We start from the raw sequence: 15557 nt of genomic DNA on the forward strand, positions 1-15557 counted from the left end.
ACCTTGGCGAGTCCAGCCGTGGAGGCGCATCTTGTGTGAGTGTGAGTGAGTGTGAGTGTGTGTGTGTGTGTAGAGAGAGACAGCCCCCCGCCCCGCCCCGCCCCGCCCATCACCCCCGTCCCTGGGAGCCCGCGGGACCCGGCCGGCGAACTCAACCGGCCCGGCCCGGCGCGGGAGGCGGCGGCGGGGAAGCCCAGAGAGGCTCGGCTTCTTGAGCGGGGCAGGGGCGCCCTCCGCCGCCGTCTAGGGCCACACCACCCTGAACGCCCCCGATCTCGTCTGGTCTGGGAAGCTAAGCAGGGTCGGGCCCGGTTAGTACTTGGATGGGAGACCGCCTGGGAATACCGGGTGCCACAGGCTGCTGCTTTTTTTTTTTTTTTTTTTTTTTTGCCTCTTGTTCTGTCCCCTTTCTGGGAGCGCGGCGGCGGCCCGGGGTGGGGGTCACCCCCACCCTCAGCGCCCGCGCGGTGCCTGGCGCCCCAGCCCGCACCGTGGGGCCTCCTCTTGTCCCAAGCCGCGACACCGCCGCCACGCGGCAGGATGCGTGGCATCTGGACTGTCAGGTCTCAGACCAAAGGTCTGCTCTGTGGGAACCGACACGCTGGAGGAAACCTTGAGAGTCTGAGAGGGGAGGGAGTTCCAGAAGAAGGCCAGGATGTCATTTTGAGGGAGTATGTGACCAGAACTCGTCCCGTTGCTTTTGGGGTTCTATGGGCTACACGCAGGAATCTTTGGTGGTGGCACCTGATGTTGGGGGATCCGGAGTCACACCCAGACCTGCTCCACAGGCCTCCTTTTACTTTTCTCTTCGGATTCATTATTTTTAAAAAGTGTCTCTTACCTCTATGATTGCATTTTCTTTTCTCTCTCTCTTCAAGCAGATGATGGGAGTACAAGTATTCAGGTGACATGTGACGCCCGTGCCCCCCTCCCCCCTGCGTTCTTTTTTTTTTTTTTTTTTTTGAGACAGAGTCTCGTTTTGCTGCCCAGGCTAGAGTGAGTGCCATGGCGTCAGCCTAGCTCACAGCAACCTCAATCTCCGGGCTCAAGCAATCCTGCTGCCTCAGCCTCCCGAGTAGTTGGGACTACAGGCATGCACCACCACGCCCGGCTGTGTTTTTCTATATATATTAGTTGGCCAATTAATTTCTTTCTATTTTTAGTAGAGACGGGGTCTCGCTCTTGCTCAGGCTGGTTTCGAACTCCTGACCTGGAGCAATCCGCCCGCCTCGGCCTCCCAGAGAGCTAGGATTACAGGCGTGAGCCACCGCGCCCGGCCCCCCCTGTGTTCTTATTCATATACCTCTCATGTTGTTCCAGCGTATTGTGGGGGTACCAATGTTAAGGTCGGGTGCCTTGCCCTCTCCAAGCCTCCCCCCTCGGGTCAGAGCTTCAAGTGCGCCCATCCCCCAGTCGGTGCGCACCCACCCCATGCCTAATGGATGTGTATGGCCCTCCCCTCCCCCCACCCGCCCGACACCCACCCGATGAAGGTGATTCCTCTCTGTCCACTTAGGCGTCCATCCGTTCGTACCAATTTGCTGGTGAGCGCGCTCACGTGGTGCTCGTGTGTCCATTCTTGGGATACCTGGCCTACTGGAACGGGTTCCAGCTCTGGCCAGGAGAACACGAGAGGCGCCCTCTCACCGCTGCTCCTCACAGCCGAATGGCACTCCGTGGTGTCCACGCGCCACATTTTATTGATGCACTCCTGGATGGATGGGCACTCGGGTCGCTTCCACGTCTTTGCGATTGTGAATTGTGCCCTAACTGTCACCCTAACCCTTACCCAGCCCGTCTCCTCTGCCCCTGCCTGACGCACTCCTCCCCGGCCAGGCCCGTCACTGTCCTGGGCCCCCGCCTGACCGGCTCCTCCCCGCCCGGCCTGTCACCGTCCTCTGCCCCTGCCTGACATGCTCCTTCCCGCCCGCCCGGCCTCTCACCGTCCTGGGCCCCTGCCTGACCGGCTCCTCCGTCGCCTGGGCCTTCCAAGGGCTTGGTGTGGACGCTGCTTCCAGGAAGCCCACCAGAAACCCGGCAGCAGGGTGGCCGCAGCAGTCTCCAGCAGCCGTCCCTAAGTCGCCTGAGTGCGGGGGACGTGCCCCCCGCTGTGCCGCGGGGGCCCAGCCTGGTGTCTTCCCTGAGGCCCTGCGGCTGCCCGCTGGGCTGCCGCTCCCCGCAAGGGGAGAGCCGCGGAGGTGGGGACCGCCTCCTGATGGGGACGTACACGCAGCTCTCCACGTCGGATTCCGGGGCTCTCTGTCCTGCCCGAAGGCCCAGCTGGCCTGCGGGTCCTTAGAGTGGCAAAAACATCCGAAAACTGAGATTGAGGGTCCGGTGGGTGTCTGCACTTTTGTGCTGGGCACCCCAGGGAGGCCCGGGGGCTGGCTGGACAACGTGGTCTGCTGGGCGGGGGGGTTGGAGGAGCAACTGATGCCCTTTGCACTTTGGGTAGCAAGAGTCTGAGGTGTCTCTGAGCCCTGTGCCCTGTGGGGGGGGGCGGGGGGGGAGGAGGAGGAGGAGGAGGAGGAGGTGGGAAGGGCCGGGGCCTGCAGTCCTGTTCCCGGGGTGGCACGGCAAGTGGCTTCTTCCACAGGCTGCTTGGCCTGGGCTCCCTGCACCTGGGCCTTTGGAGGACCGGCCCTGTGCTTGCCAACACTTCCTGCAGGGACCCAGAGCTGGGAGGTGGCATCTCTCAGCCCTGGGTCGGGCAGAGCCCCAGCGGGCCATGCCCACAACCTCTCTCAGCACCGGTCCCCCAGAAGGCTCCTTTGGGACCAGGATTCTCTTGCGGTGACTCTTTAAGGTCTGGCCCCTGGATGGAGGGGCACCAGGAGTAGAGGAGCAGGAAGGGGAAGGGGGTGGCCATGCGAGGGGACACTTTGAGGCCGAGTCCCAGCTTCAGCCTGATCCTCCTGGGAACCCCGCTCTGAGACAAGGAGCCGGGCTTCGCATTCCCACAGCAGCCAGTTGTGGGCTGAGGACACCTGGGGCGTTGGGAACTCCCTGGCTTCTCCTTGGTTTAACGTCTAGAGCTGCTTGTGAATCGCGCCGCCACACACACCCGAGCGCAGGTGTCTTCCGCACAGACTGCGGGCCTCGCTCTTCTGAACGCCGCTAGCTCGCCACCCACCCACGGGTGAACCTGGTCAGGGTGCTTTCTCTAAGGGGCAGACTCTTTTCCGGGCGGGCTACCGGTGTCTCTGTTTGCTCGTTTCTTTCTTCCATTTCGGGAAAGTCTTCCTTGCTGGGTGTGGAAATCTCCTATGCCTTCCCTCGCCTATTCTGTCAGCTTTCAAATTCTCTTTCAGTTGCCACCCTCACAGATGGATTAGGAAACTCTTTCCGGTGCACTCATTAGTGAAATGACCTCCAGGAAGCTGGAATCCAATATCTAATGGCCGATTTTTAGCGAGTCCACACGCCAGGGTGGTCGGGGTCCAATGCAGCCCCGGCCAGGCCCAGGCCCCTTGGACTGGGCCACAGGAGGACACGGAGGAGGGTCCCGGCCCCCACGAAGCGGTGCCGGCAGTTCTCCACGGGCTTGGGCGTTTTCCAGAGGTAGGAGATGGAGGGGACTGATTTCTTCAGCGCCCCCCAAACCACGCCACCCCACCCCACCCATGGGACACATCCCCAGAGAGAGACGCCCCATACACTGGCTGTGCCCCAGCCCTGGCCCGGGGGAATAGGCGGCAGCCCACCCACAGGGCGAGGGGGGTGGCGCAGCTGAAAGGGGTTGTGGGGGAGGGCGGCCCCTGGCTGGGGTCAAAGGGCGAGCGTCCCGCGCGTGCGCAGTCAGCGGCAGGCAGCGACGCGCTGGGGGTGGGCAGCGGGTAGGTGAAGGAGGCCTGGCGAGGAGACGAGGGGGGCTGGGAGGGCTCCACCTTGGCGAGTCCAGCCGTGGAGGCGCATCTTGTGTGAGTGTGAGTGAGTGTGAGTGTGTGTGTGTGTGTAGAGAGAGACAGCCCCCCGCCCCGCCCCGCCCCGCCCATCACCCCCGTCCCTGGGAGCCCGCGGGACCCGGCCGGCGAACTCAACCGGCCCGGCCCGGCGCGGGAGGCGGCGGCGGGGAAGCCCAGAGAGGCTCGGCTTCTTGAGCGGGGCAGGGGCGCCCTCCGCCGCCGTCTAGGGCCACACCACCCTGAACGCCCCCGATCTCGTCTGGTCTGGGAAGCTAAGCAGGGTCGGGCCCGGTTAGTACTTGGATGGGAGACCGCCTGGGAATACCGGGTGCCACAGGCTGCTGCTTTTTTTTTTTTTTTTTTTTTTTTGCCTCTTGTTCTGTCCCCTTTCTGGGAGCGCGGCGGCGGCCCGGGGTGGGGGTCACCCCCACCCTCAGCGCCCGCGCGGTGCCTGGCGCCCCAGCCCGCACCGTGGGGCCTCCTCTTGTCCCAAGCCGCGACACCGCCGCCACGCGGCAGGATGCGTGGCATCTGGACTGTCAGGTCTCAGACCAAAGGTCTGCTCTGTGGGAACCGACACGCTGGAGGAAACCTTGAGAGTCTGAGAGGGGAGGGAGTTCCAGAAGAAGGCCAGGATGTCATTTTGAGGGAGTATGTGACCAGAACTCGTCCCGTTGCTTTTGGGGTTCTATGGGCTACACGCAGGAATCTTTGGTGGTGGCACCTGATGTTGGGGGATCCGGAGTCACACCCAGACCTGCTCCACAGGCCTCCTTTTACTTTTCTCTTCGGATTCATTATTTTTAAAAAGTGTCTCTTACCTCTATGATTGCATTTTCTTTTCTCTCTCTCTTCAAGCAGATGATGGGAGTACAAGTATTCAGGTGACATGTGACGCCCGTGCCCCCCTCCCCCCTGCGTTCTTTTTTTTTTTTTTTTTTTTGAGACAGAGTCTCGTTTTGCTGCCCAGGCTAGAGTGAGTGCCATGGCGTCAGCCTAGCTCACAGCAACCTCAATCTCCGGGCTCAAGCAATCCTGCTGCCTCAGCCTCCCGAGTAGTTGGGACTACAGGCATGCACCACCACGCCCGGCTGTGTTTTTCTATATATATTAGTTGGCCAATTAATTTCTTTCTATTTTTAGTAGAGACGGGGTCTCGCTCTTGCTCAGGCTGGTTTCGAACTCCTGACCTGGAGCAATCCGCCCGCCTCGGCCTCCCAGAGAGCTAGGATTACAGGCGTGAGCCACCGCGCCCGGCCCCCCCTGTGTTCTTATTCATATACCTCTCATGTTGTTCCAGCGTATTGTGGGGGTACCAATGTTAAGGTCGGGTGCCTTGCCCTCTCCAAGCCTCCCCCCTCGGGTCAGAGCTTCAAGTGCGCCCATCCCCCAGTCGGTGCGCACCCACCCCATGCCTAATGGATGTGTATGGCCCTCCCCTCCCCCCACCCGCCCGACACCCACCCGATGAAGGTGATTCCTCTCTGTCCACTTAGGCGTCCATCCGTTCGTACCAATTTGCTGGTGAGCGCGCTCACGTGGTGCTCGTGTGTCCATTCTTGGGATACCTGGCCTACTGGAACGGGTTCCAGCTCTGGCCAGGAGAACACGAGAGGCGCCCTCTCACCGCTGCTCCTCACAGCCGAATGGCACTCCGTGGTGTCCACGCGCCACATTTTATTGATGCACTCCTGGATGGATGGGCACTCGGGTCGCTTCCACGTCTTTGCGATTGTGAATTGTGCCCTAACTGTCACCCTAACCCTTACCCAGCCCGTCTCCTCTGCCCCTGCCTGACGCACTCCTCCCCGGCCAGGCCCGTCACTGTCCTGGGCCCCCGCCTGACCGGCTCCTCCCCGCCCGGCCTGTCACCGTCCTCTGCCCCTGCCTGACATGCTCCTTCCCGCCCGCCCGGCCTCTCACCGTCCTGGGCCCCTGCCTGACCGGCTCCTCCGTCGCCTGGGCCTTCCAAGGGCTTGGTGTGGACGCTGCTTCCAGGAAGCCCACCAGAAACCCGGCAGCAGGGTGGCCGCAGCAGTCTCCAGCAGCCGTCCCTAAGTCGCCTGAGTGCGGGGGACGTGCCCCCCGCTGTGCCGCGGGGGCCCAGCCTGGTGTCTTCCCTGAGGCCCTGCGGCTGCCCGCTGGGCTGCCGCTCCCCGCAAGGGGAGAGCCGCGGAGGTGGGGACCGCCTCCTGATGGGGACGTACACGCAGCTCTCCACGTCGGATTCCGGGGCTCTCTGTCCTGCCCGAAGGCCCAGCTGGCCTGCGGGTCCTTAGAGTGGCAAAAACATCCGAAAACTGAGATTGAGGGTCCGGTGGGTGTCTGCACTTTTGTGCTGGGCACCCCAGGGAGGCCCGGGGGCTGGCTGGACAACGTGGTCTGCTGGGCGGGGGGGTTGGAGGAGCAACTGATGCCCTTTGCACTTTGGGTAGCAAGAGTCTGAGGTGTCTCTGAGCCCTGTGCCCTGTGGGGGGGGGGCGGGGGGGGAGGAGGAGGAGGAGGAGGAGGAGGTGGGAAGGGCCGGGGCCTGCAGTCCTGTTCCCGGGGTGGCACGGCAAGTGGCTTCTTCCACAGGCTGCTTGGCCTGGGCTCCCTGCACCTGGGCCTTTGGAGGACCGGCCCTGTGCTTGCCAACACTTCCTGCAGGGACCCAGAGCTGGGAGGTGGCATCTCTCAGCCCTGGGTCGGGCAGAGCCCCAGCGGGCCATGCCCACAACCTCTCTCAGCACCGGTCCCCCAGAAGGCTCCTTTGGGACCAGGATTCTCTTGCGGTGACTCTTTAAGGTCTGGCCCCTGGATGGAGGGGCACCAGGAGTAGAGGAGCAGGAAGGGGAAGGGGGTGGCCATGCGAGGGGACACTTTGAGGCCGAGTCCCAGCTTCAGCCTGATCCTCCTGGGAACCCCGCTCTGAGACAAGGAGCCGGGCTTCGCATTCCCACAGCAGCCAGTTGTGGGCTGAGGACACCTGGGGCGTTGGGAACTCCCTGGCTTCTCCTTGGTTTAACGTCTAGAGCTGCTTGTGAATCGCGCCGCCACACACACCCGAGCGCAGGTGTCTTCCGCACAGACTGCGGGCCTCGCTCTTCTGAACGCCGCTAGCTCGCCACCCACCCACGGGTGAACCTGGTCAGGGTGCTTTCTCTAAGGGGCAGACTCTTTTCCGGGCGGGCTACCGGTGTCTCTGTTTGCTCGTTTCTTTCTTCCATTTCGGGAAAGTCTTCCTTGCTGGGTGTGGAAATCTCCTATGCCTTCCCTCGCCTATTCTGTCAGCTTTCAAATTCTCTTTCAGTTGCCACCCTCACAGATGGATTAGGAAACTCTTTCCGGTGCACTCATTAGTGAAATGACCTCCAGGAAGCTGGAATCCAATATCTAATGGCCGATTTTTAGCGAGTCCACACGCCAGGGTGGTCGGGGTCCAATGCAGCCCCGGCCAGGCCCAGGCCCCTTGGACTGGGCCACAGGAGGACACGGAGGAGGGTCCCGGCCCCCACGAAGCGGTGCCGGCAGTTCTCCACGGGCTTGGGCGTTTTCCAGAGGTAGGAGATGGAGGGGACTGATTTCTTCAGCGCCCCCCAAACCACGCCACCCCACCCCACCCATGGGACACATCCCCAGAGAGAGACGCCCCATACACTGGCTGTGCCCCAGCCCTGGCCCGGGGGAATAGGCGGCAGCCCACCCACAGGGCGAGGGGGGGGCGCAGCTGAAAGGGGTTGTGGGGGAGGGCGGCCCCTGGCTGGGGTCAAAGGGCGAGCGTCCCGCGCGTGCGCAGTCAGCGGCAGGCAGCGACGCGCTGGGGGTGGGCAGCGGGTAGGTGAAGGAGGCCTGGCGAGGAGACGAGGGGGGCTGGGAGGGCTCCACCTTGGCGAGTCCAGCCGTGGAGGCGCATCTTGTGTGAGTGTGAGTGAGTGTGAGTGTGTGTGTGTGTGTAGAGAGAGACAGCCCCCCGCCCCGCCCCGCCCATCACCCCCGTCCCTGGGAGCCCGCGGGACCCGGCCGGCGAACTCAACCGGCCCGGCCCGGCGCGGGAGGCGGCGGCGGGGAAGCCCAGAGAGGCTCGGCTTCTTGAGCGGGGCAGGGGCGCCCTCCGCCGCCGTCTAGGGCCACACCACCCTGAACGCCCCCGATCTCGTCTGGTCTGGGAAGCTAAGCAGGGTCGGGCCCGGTTAGTACTTGGATGGGAGACCGCCTGGGAATACCGGGTGCCACAGGCTGCTGCTTTTTTTTTTTTTTTTTTTTTTTTGCCTCTTGTTCTGTCCCCTTTCTGGGAGCGCGGCGGCGGCCCGGGGTGGGGGTCACCCCCACCCTCAGCGCCCGCGCGGTGCCTGGCGCCCCAGCCCGCACCGTGGGGCCTCCTCTTGTCCCAAGCCGCGACACCGCCGCCACGCGGCAGGATGCGTGGCATCTGGACTGTCAGGTCTCAGACCAAAGGTCTGCTCTGTGGGAACCGACACGCTGGAGGAAACCTTGAGAGTCTGAGAGGGGAGGGAGTTCCAGAAGAAGGCCAGGATGTCATTTTGAGGGAGTATGTGACCAGAACTCGTCCCGTTGCTTTTGGGGTTCTATGGGCTACACGCAGGAATCTTTGGTGGTGGCACCTGATGTTGGGGGATCCGGAGTCACACCCAGACCTGCTCCACAGGCCTCCTTTTACTTTTCTCTTCGGATTCATTATTTTTAAAAAGTGTCTCTTACCTCTATGATTGCATTTTCTTTTCTCTCTCTCTTCAAGCAGATGATGGGAGTACAAGTATTCAGGTGACATGTGACGCCCGTGCCCCCCTCCCCCCTGCGTTCTTTTTTTTTTTTTTTTTTTTGAGACAGAGTCTCGTTTTGCTGCCCAGGCTAGAGTGAGTGCCATGGCGTCAGCCTAGCTCACAGCAACCTCAATCTCCGGGCTCAAGCAATCCTGCTGCCTCAGCCTCCCGAGTAGTTGGGACTACAGGCATGCACCACCACGCCCGGCTGTGTTTTTCTATATATATTAGTTGGCCAATTAATTTCTTTCTATTTTTAGTAGAGACGGGGTCTCGCTCTTGCTCAGGCTGGTTTCGAACTCCTGACCTGGAGCAATCCGCCCGCCTCGGCCTCCCAGAGAGCTAGGATTACAGGCGTGAGCCACCGCGCCCGGCCCCCCCTGTGTTCTTATTCATATACCTCTCATGTTGTTCCAGCGTATTGTGGGGGTACCAATGTTAAGGTCGGGTGCCTTGCCCTCTCCAAGCCTCCCCCCTCGGGTCAGAGCTTCAAGTGCGCCCATCCCCCAGTCGGTGCGCACCCACCCCATGCCTAATGGATGTGTATGGCCCTCCCCTCCCCCCACCCGCCCGACACCCACCCGATGAAGGTGATTCCTCTCTGTCCACTTAGGCGTCCATCCGTTCGTACCAATTTGCTGGTGAGCGCGCTCACGTGGTGCTCGTGTGTCCATTCTTGGGATACCTGGCCTACTGGAACGGGTTCCAGCTCTGGCCAGGAGAACACGAGAGGCGCCCTCTCACCGCTGCTCCTCACAGCCGAATGGCACTCCGTGGTGTCCACGCGCCACATTTTATTGATGCACTCCTGGATGGATGGGCACTCGGGTCGCTTCCACGTCTTTGCGATTGTGAATTGTGCCCTAACTGTCACCCTAACCCTTACCCAGCCCGTCTCCTCTGCCCCTGCCTGACGCACTCCTCCCCGGCCAGGCCCGTCACTGTCCTGGGCCCCCGCCTGACCGGCTCCTCCCCGCCCGGCCTGTCACCGTCCTCTGCCCCTGCCTGACATGCTCCTTCCCGCCCGCCCGGCCTCTCACCGTCCTGGGCCCCTGCCTGACCGGCTCCTCCGTCGCCTGGGCCTTCCAAGGGCTTGGTGTGGACGCTGCTTCCAGGAAGCCCACCAGAAACCCGGCAGCAGGGTGGCCGCAGCAGTCTCCAGCAGCCGTCCCTAAGTCGCCTGAGTGCGGGGGACGTGCCCCCCGCTGTGCCGCGGGGGCCCAGCCTGGTGTCTTCCCTGAGGCCCTGCGGCTGCCGGCTGGGCTGCCGCTCCCCGCAAGGGGAGAGCCGCGGAGGTGGGGACCGCCTCCTGATGGGGACGTACACGCAGCTCTCCACGTCGGATTCCGGGGCTCTCTGTCCTGCCCGAAGGCCCAGCTGGCCTGCGGGTCCTTAGAGTGGCAAAAACATCCGAAAACTGAGATTGAGGGTCCGGTGGGTGTCTGCACTTTTGTGCTGGGCACCCCAGGGAGGCCCGGGGGCTGGCTGGACAACGTGGTCTGCTGGGCGGGGGGGTTGGAGGAGCAACTGATGCCCTTTGCACTTTGGGTAGCAAGAGTCTGAGGTGTCTCTGAGCCCTGTGCCCTGTGGGGGGGGGGCGGGGGGGGAGGAGGAGGAGGAGGAGGAGGAGGTGGGAAGGGCCGGGGCCTGCAGTCCTGTTCCCGGGGTGGCACGGCAAGTGGCTTCTTCCACAGGCTGCTTGGCCTGGGCTCCCTGCACCTGGGCCTTTGGAGGACCGGCCCTGTGCTTGCCAACACTTCCTGCAGGGACCCAGAGCTGGGAGGTGGCATCTCTCAGCCCTGGGTCGGGCAGAGCCCCAGCGGGCCATGCCCACAACCTCTCTCAGCACCGGTCCCCCAGAAGGCTCCTTTGGGACCAGGATTCTCTTGCGGTGACTCTTTAAGGTCTGGCCCCTGGATGGAGGGGCACCAGGAGTAGAGGAGCAGGAAGGGGAAGGGGGTGGCCATGCGAGGGGACACTTTGAGGCCGAGTCCCAGCTTCAGCCTGATCCTCCTGGGAACCCCGCTCTGAGACAAGGAGCCGGGCTTCGCATTCCCACAGCAGCCAGTTGTGGGCTGAGGACACCTGGGGCGTTGGGAACTCCCTGGCTTCTCCTTGGTTTAACGTCTAGAGCTGCTTGTGAATCGCGCCGCCACACACACCCGAGCGCAGGTGTCTTCCGCACAGACTGCGGGCCTCGCTCTTCTGAACGCCGCTAGCTCGCCACCCACCCATGGGTGAACCTGGTCAGGGTGCTTTCTCTAAGGGGCAGACTCTTTTCCGGGCGGGCTACCGGTGTCTCTGTTTGCTCGTTTCTTTCTTCCATTTCGGGAAAGTCTTCCTTGCTGGGTGTGGAAATCTCCTATGCCTTCCCTCGCCTATTCTGTCAGCTTTCAAATTCTCTTTCAGTTGCCACCCTCACAGATGGATTAGGAAACTCTTTCCGGTGCACTCATTAGTGAAATGACCTCCAGGAAGCTGGAATCCAATATCTAATGGCCGATTTTTAGCGAGTCCACACGCCAGGGTGGTCGGGGTCCAATGCAGCCCCGGCCAGGCCCAGGCCCCTTGGACTGGGCCACAGGAGGACACGGAGGAGGGTCCCGGCCCCCACGAAGCGGTGCCGGCAGTTCTCCACGGGCTTGGGCGTTTTCCAGAGGTAGGAGATGGAGGGGACTGATTTCTTCAGCGCCCCCCAAACCACGCCACCCCACCCCACCCATGGGACACATCCCCAGAGAGAGACGCCCCATACACTGGCTGTGCCCCAGCCCTGGCCCGGGGGAATAGGCGGCAGCCCACCCACAGGGCGAGGGGGGGGCGCAGCTGAAAGGGGTTGTGGGGGAGGGCGGCCCCTGGCTGGGGTCAAAGGGCGAGCGTCCCGCGCGTGCGCAGTCAGCGGCAGGCAGCGACGCGCTGGGGGTGGGCAGCGGGTAGGTGAAGGAGGCCTGGCGAGGAGACGAGGGGGGCTGGGAGGGCTCCACCTTGGCGAGTCCAGCCGTGGAGGCGCATCTTGTGTGAGTGTGAGTGAGTGTGAGTGTGTGTGTGTGTGTAGAGAGAGACAGCCCCCCGCCCCGCCCCGCCCCGCCCATCACCCCCGTCCCTGGGAGCCCGCGGGACCCGGCCGGCGAACTCAACCGGCCCGGCCCGGCGCGGGAGGCGGCGGCGGGGAAGCCCAGAGAGGCTCGGCTTCTTGAGCGGGGCAGGGGCGCCCTCCGCCGCCGTCTAGGGCCACACCACCCTGAACGCCCCCGATCTCGTCTGGTCTGGGAAGCTAAGCAGGGTCGGGCCCGGTTAGTACTTGGATGGGAGACCGCCTGGGAATACCGGGTGCCACAGGCTGCTGCTTTTTTTTTTTTTTTTTTTTTTTTGCCTCTTGTTCTGTCCCCTTTCTGGGAGCGCGGCGGCGGCCCGGGGTGGGGGTCACCCCCACCCTCAGCGCCCGCGCGGTGCCTGGCGCCCCAGCCCGCACCGTGGGGCCTCCTCTTGTCCCAAGCCGCGACACCGCCGCCACGCGGCAGGATGCGTGGCATCTGGACTGTCAGGTCTCAGACCAAAGGTCTGCTCTGTGGGAACCGACACGCTGGAGGAAACCTTGAGAGTCTGAGAGGGGAGGGAGTTCCAGAAGAAGGCCAGGATGTCATTTTGAGGGAGTATGTGACCAGAACTCGTCCCGTTGCTTTTGGGGTTCTATGGGCTACACGCAGGAATCTTTGGTGGTGGCACCTGATGTTGGGGGATCCGGAGTCACACCCAGACCTGCTCCACAGGCCTCCTTTTACTTTTCTCTTCGGATTCATTATTTTTAAAAAGTGTCTCTTACCTCTATGATTGCATTTTCTTTTCTCTCTCTCTTCAAGCAGATGATGGGAGTACAAGTATTCAGGTGACATGTGACGCCCGTGCCCCCCTCCCCCCTGCGTTCTTTTTTTTTTTTTTTTTTTTGAGACAGAGTCTCGTTTTGCTGCCCAGGCTAGAGTGAGTGCCATGGCGTCAGCCTAGCTCACAGCAACCTCAATCTCCGGGCTCAAGCAATCCTGCTGCCTCAGCCTCCCGAGTAGTTGGGACTACAGGCATGCACCACCACGCCCGGCTGTGTTTTTCTATATATATTAGTTGGCCAATTAATTTCTTTCTATTTTTAGTAGAGACGGGGTCTCGCTCTTGCTCAGGCTGGTTTCGAACTCCTGACCTGGAGCAATCCGCCCGCCTCGGCCTCCCAGAGAGCTAGGATTACAGGCGTGAGCCACCGCGCCCGGCCCCCCCTGTGTTCTTATTCATATACCTCTCATGTTGTTCCAGCGTATTGTGGGGGTACCAATGTTAAGGTCGGGTGCCTTGCCCTCTCCAAGCCTCCCCCCTCGGGTCAGAGCTTCAAGTGCGCCCATCCCCCAGTCGGTGCGCACCCACCCCATGCCTAATGGATGTGTATGGCCCTCCCCTCCCCCCACCCGCCCGACACCCACCCGATGAAGGTGATTCCTCTCTGTCCACTTAGGCGTCCATCCGTTCGTACCAATTTGCTGGTGAGCGCGCTCACGTGGTGCTCGTGTGTCCATTCTTGGGATACCTGGCCTACTGGAACGGGTTCCAGCTCTGGCCAGGAGAACACGAGAGGCGCCCTCTCACCGCTGCTCCTCACAGCCGAATGGCACTCCGTGGTGTCCACGCGCCACATTTTATTGATGCACTCCTGGATGGATGGGCACTCGGGTCGCTTCCACGTCTTTGCGATTGTGAATTGTGCCCTAACTGTCACCCTAACCCTTACCCAGCCCGTCTCCTCTGCCCCTGCCTGACGCACTCCTCCCCGGCCAGGCCCGTCACTGTCCTGGGCCCCCGCCTGACCGGCTCCTCCCCGCCCGGCCTGTCACCGTCCTCTGCCCCTGCCTGACATGCTCCTTCCCGCCCGCCCGGCCTCTCACCGTCCTGGGCCCCTGCCTGACCGGCTCCTCCGTCGCCTGGGCCTTCCAAGGGCTTGGTGTGGACGCTGCTTCCAGGAAGCCCACCAGAAACCCGGCAGCAGGGTGGCCGCAGCAGTCTCCAGCAGCCGTCCCTAAGTCGCCTGAGTGCGGGGGACGTGCCCCCCGCTGTGCCGCGGGGGCCCAGCCTGGTGTCTTCCCTGAGGCCCTGCGGCTGCCGGCTGGGCTGCCGCTCCCCGCAAGGGGAGAGCCGCGGAGGTGGGGACCGCCTCCTGATGGGGACGTACACGCAGCTCTCCACGTCGGATTCCGGGGCTCTCTGTCCTGCCCGAAGGCCCAGCTGGCCTGCGGGTCCTTAGAGTGGCAAAAACATCCGAAAACTGAGATTGAGGGTCCGGTGGGTGTCTGCACTTTTGTGCTGGGCACCCCAGGGAGGCCCGGGGGCTGGCTGGACAACGTGGTCTGCTGGGCGGGGGGGTTGGAGGAGCAACTGATGCCCTTTGCACTTTGGGTAGCAAGAGTCTGAGGTGTCTCTGAGCCCTGTGCCCTGTGGGGGGGGGCGGGGGGGGAGGAGGAGGAGGAGGAGGAGGAGGTGGGAAGGGCCGGGGCCTGCAGTCCTGTTCCCGGGGTGGCACGGCAAGTGGCTTCTTCCACAGGCTGCTTGGCCTGGGCTCCCTGCACCTGGGCCTTTGGAGGACCGGCCCTGTGCTTGCCAACACTTCCTGCAGGGACCCAGAGCTGGGAGGTGGCATCTCTCAGCCCTGGGTCGGGCAGAGCCCCAGCGGGCCATGCCCACAACCTCTCTCAGCACCGGTCCCCCAGAAGGCTCCTTTGGGACCAGGATTCTCTTGCGGTGACTCTTTAAGGTCTGGCCCCTGGATGGAGGGGCACCAGGAGTAGAGGAGCAGGAAGGGGAAGGGGGTGGCCATGCGAGGGGACACTTTGAGGCCGAGTCCCAGCTTCAGCCTGATCCTCCTGGGAACCCCGCTCTGAGACAAGGAGCCGGGCTTCGCATTCCCACAGCAGCCAGTTGTGGGCTGAGGACACCTGGGGCGTTGGGAACTCCCTGGCTTCTCCTTGGTTTAACGTCTAGAGCTGCTTGTGAATCGCGCCGCCACACACACCCGAGCGCAGGTGTCTTCCGCACAGACTGCGGGCCTCGCTCTTCTGAACGCCGCTAGCTCGCCACCCACCCACGGGTGAACCTGGTCAGGGTGCTTTCTCTAAGGGGCAGACTCTTTTCCGGGCGGGCTACCGGTGTCTCTGTTTGCTCGTTTCTTTCTTCCATTTCGGGAAAGTCTTCCTTGCTGGGTGTGGAAATCTCCTATGCCTTCCCTCGCCTATTCTGTCAGCTTTCAAATTCTCTTTCAGTTGCCACCCTCACAGATGGATTAGGAAACTCTTTCCGGTGCACTCATTAGTGAAATGACCTCCAGGAAGCTGGAATCCAATATCTAATGGCCGATTTTTAGCGAGTCCACACGCCAGGGTGGTCGGGGTCCAATGCAGCCCCGGCCAGGCCCAGGCCCCTTGGACTGGGCCACAGGAGGACACGGAGGAGGGTCCCGGCCCCCACGAAGCGGTGCCGGCAGTTCTCCACGGGCTTGGGCGTTTTCCAGAGGTAGGAGATGGAGGGGACTGATTTCTTCAGCGCCCCCCAAACCACGCCACCCCACCCCACCCATGGGACACATCCCCAGAGAGAGAGCCCCATACACTGGCTGTGCCCCAGCCCTGGCCCGGGGGAATAGGCGGCAGCCCACCCACAGGGCGAGGGGGGGGCGCAGCTGAAAGGGGTTGTGGGGGAGGGCGGCCCCTGGCTGGGGTCAAAGGGCGAGCGTCCCGCGCGTGCGCAGTCAGCGGCAGGCAGCGACGCGCTGGGGGTGGGCAGCGGGTAGGTGAAGGAGGCCTGGCGAGGAGACGAGGGGGGCTGGGAGGGCTCCACCTTGGCGAGTCCAGCCGTGGAG

General features: G+C 62.9%; 4 pseudogenes; all 4 read left to right on the plus strand.

Annotated features, from left to right (window-relative positions):
* The first annotated feature begins 241 nt into the window (after positions 1–241).
* Positions 242–360, plus strand: LOC142874031 (uncharacterized; annotated as a pseudogene).
* A 3766-nt stretch (positions 361–4126) lies between these two features.
* On the plus strand, positions 4127–4245 carry LOC142874032 (uncharacterized; annotated as a pseudogene).
* A 3761-nt stretch (positions 4246–8006) lies between these two features.
* On the plus strand, positions 8007–8125 carry LOC142874033 (uncharacterized; annotated as a pseudogene).
* Positions 8126–11891: 3766 nt separating this feature from the next.
* On the plus strand, positions 11892–12010 carry LOC142874034 (uncharacterized; annotated as a pseudogene).
* Positions 12011–15557: the final 3547 nt, after the last annotated feature.

Source organism: Microcebus murinus, chromosome 11, assembly GCF_040939455.1.
Source record: "Microcebus murinus isolate Inina chromosome 11, M.murinus_Inina_mat1.0, whole genome shotgun sequence".
NCBI classification, from domain to species: domain Eukaryota; kingdom Metazoa; phylum Chordata; class Mammalia; order Primates; family Cheirogaleidae; genus Microcebus; species Microcebus murinus.